The following is a 9,790-nucleotide window of genomic DNA, read 5'->3' as shown; positions in this document are numbered from 1 at the left end:
ACTTCTCCTTCTAAGAGAAGAGCCTTTTCTTCTTACATTTAATTATGGTTTCCCTCTCTTTTCTAACAATAATTTCTCTTGGTCTAGTGGTTATCTTATTCAGGCATCTAATGAGAGATTTAGAGTTCAAGTCCTAGACCTTATATATTTTTTTATTTCTATTTTATTTGTTTAAGTGTTCGGCTAGGAGCAAAATTTAACTAAAGCATATATATTTTTTCTTTATTCATGATAAAATATTCTAGAATTTTGCTAAGGACCCTATGGGTGTTACAGCTTCACTCACCAGGATTTTTCAGTCAAGTATCCAGTCAACCTTGACCTAGTTGACTCTCCTTCATAATCTCACCACATGAACAATTGCACCTGCAATCTCCATGTCTTGTCTCCATGTATTGTCAAACATCGAAACTCAAACATCAAGACTCGAGCTTGACTCCGTCCAAGCTCAGTCAACTTGGTAAACCTTGACCTGGGGAATATTGCACCAACAATGGCAACAGGCACGACCGTGCAGCGACCCCATCAACCAGGTTGTGTCTTTAAGACACGGTCGTGCCCTACCCGTATACGCCGCCAACCACTCTAAATAGCCCTACTTCCTATCTCTTTCTCTCCAATAAACCTTTTCTTCCCCACTACCCTCATCAACTTTCATTACCTACATCTAAAACTCATCTTTGCTGAGATCTAGATCTAAGTTTTCTTCAAGCCCTAAATCTGAAAAGAGAGGAACAATTCCCCTATCCTTCTTCTCTCTCCTCCTCTATCTTCAAGATCCACATCCACCCACAAGAATGCCCACAAATTTGCCTTGCATATCATGTCTCAAATCCTGAAGAGACTTCGAAGAGGAAGTGGTGGAGCTGGTTGTTATGCTTCCACAAGTGCACCGATACGTCGTCAGTAATAAAAGATTATCGATCCCACAAGGACTGGTTATAAGAACTAGTGATTGTTCATGTAGAATTAGCTAAACTCCCAATGGTTGTAAGTGAACTGTTTCTTGAGAAGAAAAGAACTTAGGAAGTAGATGTGAGAACTGGCAAGAGAAAGAGAGTTTTACTTAGTTTGGGAAGAGCTCTAGGAGTTCAGTTTTGTTGTAGTGGTAACTAATGCATCATGTTCTATCCTTTCCTCATTGTCAATCAACATGTACTCGTCGGAAGTTATAGCTACTACCTCTAAGCACTAAACAAATAAGATCCCTATGAAATCCTATTACGATTAACCCCTGTCACTAGGGCACCTCGGTAGATCACAAGAATGCAAACCTAGTCGGTATCATTAAGGATAGAGATAGGGGGTTGGTTTGGTTTCTTACTTCCTTGTGGAGGAATTAACTCTCCTTTCGAGGGAGTATCCTAGATGCTCGTGAATGAGTTACCCCTGTCACTAGGGCCCCTCGGGTATACGATCTAAGATCCTCTCTTTATGAAATTAGCAATCCCAACACAATCAATTAATATGACATGGCAAACAAGTCTCATGCATATCAAATTGAAACAAGACAAGCGAAATTATTTAGAGAGTGAAAACATAAGCATGAATCTTACATTATAACCTATCCACAACTACTCCCTGATCCTAGAACAAAGAATCTACTCTATAGACATAGGAGAAAACCCAAAGACATAGTATAATTAAACATTCAATCCCAAGGCAAGAAGAGAGAGGGAATAGAGATTCTTATTCAATGACGTCGAGTGATCTTCGGATCCAATCCTTTGCTTCTGGAGTTGATGCGGTGATGGAGGTGATCTCGGATCATCGAACAGAGGTCCGGAATAGAGATGCTTCCGGACCTTTGTTCGATGATCCAAGATGGCATGGAATGACACCAAGGTGTATCTCCCTTTTTTCGGCTCCCCCCTCCCTCCTCAAGGGGAAGGGTTAAGAGCCCTTTTATAGGCTAGGGCGTGGGTGTCGCATGGCCCGTACCACGGCCGTGTGAGATCCGCACGGCCAACTCCTCTCCTGTTTCGGGTAGAGTGGCACGACCGTGCGAGATCCACACGACCATGTCATCCTTTGTCTCTGGTCGTGAGGCACGACCGTGCAAGGTCGCATGGTTGTGTGCTGCTCTCTCTCCAGAATGGTCACATGGTCATGCAGGGTTGCACGACCGGTGTAAAGTTTGCTGCTTTTGCTCTGATGCATAGACAATCACTGTTTTTGCTCCAAGAGTTATCCCTATCAACACAAAACCAAACAAAGAGTATATCTCTGACAAAAGAGTAATTAATACTGAATAAACAATGGGAGAGATGATCGTGCGAAGAATATATACAAATAAAGCAAGTGAATGTACGTTAAAACATGCATAAACGATCATAATATCTGCGCACATCACACCCCCAGACTTGAACTTTTGCTTGCCCTCAAGCAAAATGCTACAATCTACGTTCATGAGTTCCTATAATGTATCATGATCCCTAGTGCATTCGCCTAACTCTATCAACTAGTTTCATTGATAAGCATGTTTGTGGAGTAACCTAAGTATGACCTAAGCATAAGTTCTTTGTGCTCGGTGTAATAAGTGACTCAAGCTCTTCAAGTTTCAATTTTCTGTCCTAGTCAAGTCATCATATAATTGAGTTCCTAATGTTCTCGGTGATAGAAACTTACCTGCCACACACTTGGTTCGTTTCTCTTAAATTACACAAGGTCTCAAAGGATACTACTCGGAATCAAGAGAAACATAACATTTATTTCCCTAGTAACCTAACTCGGTCTCAAAGGGGTAAATTGTTAGTTTCCACTCACGACAACTATTTTTTATCCCTTATTCAACTTTTTTTTTTATTTTTTTTGGTGCTATAGAAGCATCACAAATGCAAGATGCAAATATTGGGATTTAGATTTTTCCAAATGAGATTCCATGATCCGAGATCATCTAATAACTAAAATGTAACTAAGGAATCCTCATGGAAACACAAGTACTAAACAAATTGGATGAATCATAACTATTTCAAAATATTTCTACTATTCAAGCTTAAGTGAAGTGAAAGTAAGATCCTTAAGGTTAGGCCAAAACTTATACTAAACTTCGTACAATACTTAGCTTATTTCATGGTACTAAAGATAGAGAAAGGAGGTACACCAAACATACTAACACTATCTCTATGACACATGAACTAAGAAAATACACGTGCTAGTCATTTTGCTATTAGACAAGTCAGCAGAAGAAGTAGAAGGTTCGATGCTATCAAATATGCCTCAAAACTATTCAAAATAAATACGATGAAAACTACAAGTGGGAAAAAAGTGCAATATGAAACTGGAAAATAGAATGAAATGCAAGTAGATAAAGCAAAATAAAGAAATATGCAGAAGGACAAGGAAAAAGACTCGACTCGACTCAGGTTGTGCAAACACAACAACCCCAGACTTAGACTTTTCAATGTCCCGATGAAATTAAAACGACCGATGAGGCTAAAGTTCAGGGAGATCGGGAAGGTCAGGATAAGCCTCAACGACCCATCTCACGTCCCTTACTTGTTTATGATATGAGAATAGTTCATCAATACTACTCTAAAAGTTTTGTTAGTATTAGCCCTAGTACCAATTATGAGATGATTATAAATGACTCCTTTTGTATCATATTTCATTATTAATAAAGGTAAAGTTGGTTATTATATCTACTTCAATTCAGTGCCGAATGAATAAGTATAATAATGTCCTAGAGTAGGATGTTCTAATCTACAACATATCAATTGGTTGAAATGATAGTTAGATATTGTAGATATACATAGAACACTACTCCTAACTATTCCTAGTCAAGCATTAATATGCAAGGATAATATTAATGCATTGAGACTAGCATGTAGGTCAACGGATGACTTTATCTCACAAGTCATGGATATGAGATATCAGGTTAACACATGAGTATATATTAGAGAATATATACTGAATAACCCGCCATGAGAATGTTTCATAGATCATTATATGAGTGTCATAAACATTCTCATGTGACTATTAGTATGAATAGTCCTTAGACCTGAAGTCACTACGGTTCCCTATATAAGGAGTTGTATACTTTGGTATCGACAAACGTTACCCGTAACAGGGTGGACCATAAAGTCGATCACTGGGTATGCAATAAGTTATGCGGAGGGATATGAGTGATGTAGATGGGATCTATCCCTTCCATATGACGGAAGTGATATCTATGGACCCCTTGATTAGTAGGACACAAGAATGCATGACCATGCTTAAATAAGTCAATATGCGATATTGAGCTTATTTAATTAAGTGTGTCTACTTAGAGATCAAGAAATATAAAGATCGATAAGAGGATGACACAGTTTATGCCTCATTGATAAATCTAGATATCAAGGATAGAGGGACCAAGTCATATAAGATAATAGCCACGAAAAGGTTAAGTCGGATCTCGACATTCTCGTCATTTGGGTAGCAATGATTCCTTATTAGATGTCACTCATTACTTATGTATTTAAATATTGATTTGGATACATTGCTAACGTTACTAGAACCTATTGGGTCATGCACAAAGAACAAGTCAATGGAGATGGATTTATATGATGAATTATTAGATTAAGTCTAATTCAAATTGGACTCATTGAGTAAGACTCAATTAAATCCAACTATTGGATTTAGTCCAATTCAAATTAGACTCGTTGAATCAATTGGATTGATGATTAATGAGTTGGACTCATTATATGATTTCATGAATTATTTGATGATTAAGGAGTTGGACTCATTATATGATTTCATGAATTTAAATTCATGAAGAAAGAGGAGTGTACAACTTGAATTATTCACGCATTGGATGCATTGGATGAAGAGTGAACAATTTGAATTGCTCATGCATTGCATGCATAGGATGCATTGGATGAAGACAAATATTAATGTCAATTAAGGCAATTGACATTAAGGCATGAGGCAATTTCATGAATCTATAAAAGGGAGTTTTTGGATTCATTTTCATAATGAATTTTTAGTGTTCTTGCTCTTCTTCCTCCTCCTCTCTTCCACTTGGCCGAAACTTCCAAGAAGGGTTGCTAGCACAACCTTTGGTTGTTTCATTCTCCACTTGGTGAGTTTGTGAGACAAACGAGACTTGTTCGTGTAAATACCATAGAGGCGCGACCACTTGATCGTGCTAAGATCCGCACACAACAAAGGTATAACTTTCTCATGTAGAAAATTAGTACTTAGTATATGGTTTCCCTTCGCATGGATCTTCTAGAAAGGAACTAGATGTTTTCTGTTGCGCTTTCGCGTGTTTAGCACCCTAGTTCCTTACAAGTTTCTCATAAACCACCTAAAATCCTCATTCCAAACCATTCTCTTCCTATTAGCATCCATGAATTCAAGCATTCATGTGCATGAATCTCTCTCACTCTTAAAACAGTCCTGTAAGCGCTTAAATTGCTCATCCTCCATGCAAATGTTTCTAGCAACCAATCTATTAGTTTGTTCCAAGTCAAGATGAATAGAGTTAATAATGGGACGAAATTCTTGGAAATTGAATCGCAAAATATCTCGACTAACTGAAGGCATATCTCTAGGAACGGAGGATGGAGGTGGGTTAAACTGTTGCTTCGCTAAAGTCAAACGCCAATTCTCCTTAACATGGATCGTGGTCAAAGTCGGGTTGGGCAATCTAAGGGGAAAACTATCCTTAACCACAAGACTATACCCATATTCCTCACGACGAATCAAATGAGTGGTTAAACAAAAATTTAGATCCATTCGATAAACACCTTCAATCATTTCAAGACCACTAAGATTATAACCTAGCACTACTGCAATATGAGTAAACAATCCTCTTAAAACAATGGGGGTAGAGGAAGAAGCCTTCCCTAATGTTACCAAGTGCTTTAAAAAGAAGTATCCAGAATTAATAGATACATTTTCTATCATTGGCCATAGACAATACAAGTCAGAAAGTCATACAATTCCTTCTTTACCGCCCCTTCCAAATATCGTGTTCCTCATCATCAAATGGATATATCAAAAAATTGGATTAACGATACTAGTTCCATTAGAAACATGTGGATTAAAGTGACACTGTCCAGCAATTTGTTGCCATAAGTTTGAATTTTCAAAAGCATGTAGAATTGTATAAACTCCATCCCTAGGTAAATCATAGCATGCATTAAAATCCTCAAGACTCCATTTATAGACATCATTAAACAAATGAAATTTTAATTTTCCTCCTCCTTGAGCATTATCAATAGCAATTGAGCTTAAAATTTCTAAGACGATACGAGGATAAGTTGGGTACTTCGTAGTCATTAAGTTAGTCCAGCCTATTCTATCAAGCAACTAATCAATATCATTCCTAAATCCTAACACTTCGAAGGTTTCTTGGTCCATAAACCTAGTGCTCAAAATAGAACGTTTAGATAAAGAATAATAACGATGCAATTGTTCATCACTAGAGAAAGTAATACCGAAGTTGTTAGATATACCTTTGAGGCGTGCATTTCCCTCATTTGAGACAACCAAAAGCTCTTTCCCTTTCCTTTGACAAGAGATTCCTTCAATGATATTTGACATCATGGATGACGGGCGGTGGGTGGTAGTATTTGGGAAATTTTGGGAGGAAGGGAAGAGAAGGAGGGTATGAGGAGGGGGATGAAGTTGGCGGCACGACCGTGTAAGCCTCTGCACACCCGTGCCCTAATAGAAGTGGTGTTGGGTTAGGCCGTGTAAGATGCCGCACGCCCTCTCCCTGGTAACTTCGCACGACCATGTCAATTGCACGGCCTGTGCACTCTTCTTCTTGGGCAGCTTCGCACGGCCGTGCCAGTTGGCACGACCGTGTGTTATTCCTTTTCTGCAAAGGTCACACGGTTGTGTGGGTTCACATGGCCTGCAACACTTCCTCCTCTATCAGCTTTGCACGGTCGTGTGAAGTCACACGACCGACTCCCTTACGCACGTAGTGTCTCACTCTCCTCCTTTTTGACCCCTCCGACACCCCCACACCCATGAAACGATCACGACCAGCTCATGGAGGCTAATGCACACCCTGAAAACAAAGATCCAAGAATAAAAATACTTGATTGAACTAAAAGATCAACAAATGGATAACGAATTAAAACGTAACCCTTGGGTTACCTCCCAAGAAGCGCTTGTTTTAGGTCTTTAGCTTGACCCTTTTTCAACATATTCAGGTGGGCGTGGATTTGAAAAGTATACCAGCGTGTTTTGCTTAGCCTGCACGTTGTGGAGATATTTTTTTAAATGCTGCCCGTTTACTTTAAATTCTCCATGATCTTCATTCCAGATGTCGACTGCTCCGAACGGATAAACCTTTTTGACTTGGAATAGTCCTGTCCATCTTGATTTTAACTTCACAGGAAAAAACTTCAATCTTGAATTAAACAATAATACTAAGTCTCCTTCCTGTTGGATCAAAGCGCTAGAGGGGGAGGGGGTGAATAGCGCTCATGGCTATTTTATTCATTTCGTATTCGGAAATCGTTCGAGAGTAATGCAGCGAAAATAAAAGAAAAATCAAACACAGAAAAGACCGAAGTGTTTTTACTTGATTCGGAGCCTTGGGTGACTCCTACTCCAAGGCCCTCGCTCGTTGAGCGATTACTTTGGGCAATTCACTATTAAATCACAATAGTATAGATATGAATTAAGTACAATAGAATTAAGTAATACCGACAACAAAGAAATGAAAGTTGAAGCTCCGGGTCATCGGGATGATGTTGCAGCACTTCGGGATCGTCTCGTTAGCAGCTTGTAGCGTTAGGATTGCTCGGAAGTTCTTGTTTTGAGCTACTGCCTCGACCCCCCTTTTATACTGTGCTGGAGGCGCCTCCAAGCTTGTCCAAGGTGCCTCCAGGCCACTGAGTCACACGGGTGGATCAGCGCAAACCTGGTCGCACCTTATCAGGTTTAAGGCGCCTTCAAGCCTCCTCAAGGCGCCTTCAAGCCCTGGTCCAAGGCGCCTCCAGTTCCTCTGGACAGCTGGCTTCAGCTTGCACCCGAGGTGCCTCCAAGCTCCATGGAGGCGCCTCGGACATTGTTCCTCCGAGGCTCAACTCTTTTTTTTGGTCCTGCTAAACATGTTAGTCTGCAAACACATCCTGCAAAACCAAGTTAGCATAGATATTAATCAATATAATATTCTGACAGTCTTCGGACTGTCCGGGTTTGACTTCGAATTTCCGACCGGAAACCCTAGGTCGACCCGACGCCTACTGTTCCCTCTACGGGGAACGCGTCCTCACCTACTCCACTCAGGAGATTTACCTATTGCCAGTGCGATCCTCTAGATCGACTGGACTTTTGCTCAGCGTTTGAAGCTTCCAGATTTTCTGCTGGACTTCCGCTTCCCGGCCCATCCAGTTTTCCACCTGGTTCGCGACACCAGAACTTTCCACCTAGAGTTACCACCCCCTAGGACTTTTTCCTGAAGCTCTCGACCCACCAAGACTTTCCGCATAAGGTTACCACCCCCTAGGGTTTTCCACCTGCCTAACCGTAGCTAGGACTTTTGCCTAAGTACACTTAGGACTTTTCCTGCAAGCTCATTCAAACTGTTAGATCACAAGATGACTTAACTTTGAATCATTTGTCATTATCAAAACTTGGGTTCGATCGTCTGATGCTTCCCGCACCAACAATCTCCCCCTTTTTGATTATGGCAACTCAAATTCAAAGTTAAGTAAAACAAAATATATAAATAAACATAATCATGCTTTTAAATAAGAAGTTTAAACACAAACGTAAGCATACTTAAGTAACAAGTTAAGTACAAGCTAAAGAGATTTTAAACTTTACAAACGTTAACGTAAATTTAAAATTTTCAAAGTTAAGGCTCCCCCTTAATAAGAGAACTCCTATCCTTAATTTGAATTTTTTTTGGAATTTTTGTCCTACTCTTCCCCTTTGCCATATATCAAAAAAATTTGTAGGAAAAACTTAGTACAAATGTTGAAGCCCAAAAATAACATTTTAAAACACCTGGCTTTTAAAACTTTGTAGGGAAAACTTTGTAGGAAAAAAATTTAGTAAAATTTTGCTAAGTAAAAATAGTTTAAGTGCAAAATAACTCTGTTTAGCTAAAATTTTGAAAACTTAAAGACTTATTTAAAGATTTTTCATTAAACTTAAAATGTCTTTTAAAAGGGATTTTCTTAATTATGAAAATTGAATTAAGTTTGGAAAAAACTTTTAAAGAAAACACTTAGCTTTAAAAAAGGATTTTTGGCTAATTTAAAGAACTTTTGAAACACTTAGCTTTTTATAATTAATTTTCATTGTGAAATTCTTAGCTAAATGTCTAAAGAGATAATTTTCTTTCAACTAAGCTAGTAAAAAGTTTACTTTGAAAAATAACTTTAGCCAATTTTGAAACTTAGTTGAAATCTTTGGGGAAAAATAAATTTTCAAACTCTATTAGATAGATCCTAAAAGCTTTATTGGTAAATATTCTTTTAATTTTGAACAAGCTTTTTGAACAATAGCTTGAAAAGAAAAAAATAAACTTCACTAAATTTTCAAAAGATTTTGAAAAGTAAAAAAATATTAAGAAAGTCTAACACTATTTAAAACGAATAATGAATTCCAAGATACTTATCGGCCAAGGAGGAGCAATAAGTTTAAACCTTAATGTCCAAGCATGAGTCGAGTTAAATTGATCGCAAGTTAACTAAGTTCTTTTAGTAAGGTATCAGAGCCCTAATGTGCAGGTTGAGTAGCCCTAAAAAAATCAAACACTTAATTTCTTGGCCACATGTCTAACCACCTAGCTACTAGTTGATTGCCTAGATGACAACAGCTTTCACTTGGTTAGTCA

This window comes from Zingiber officinale, chromosome 1A (genome assembly GCF_018446385.1).
Source record: "Zingiber officinale cultivar Zhangliang chromosome 1A, Zo_v1.1, whole genome shotgun sequence".
Classification (NCBI taxonomy): Eukaryota; Viridiplantae; Streptophyta; class Magnoliopsida; order Zingiberales; family Zingiberaceae; genus Zingiber; species Zingiber officinale.
Note: the sequence above shows the minus strand (reverse complement) of the source record.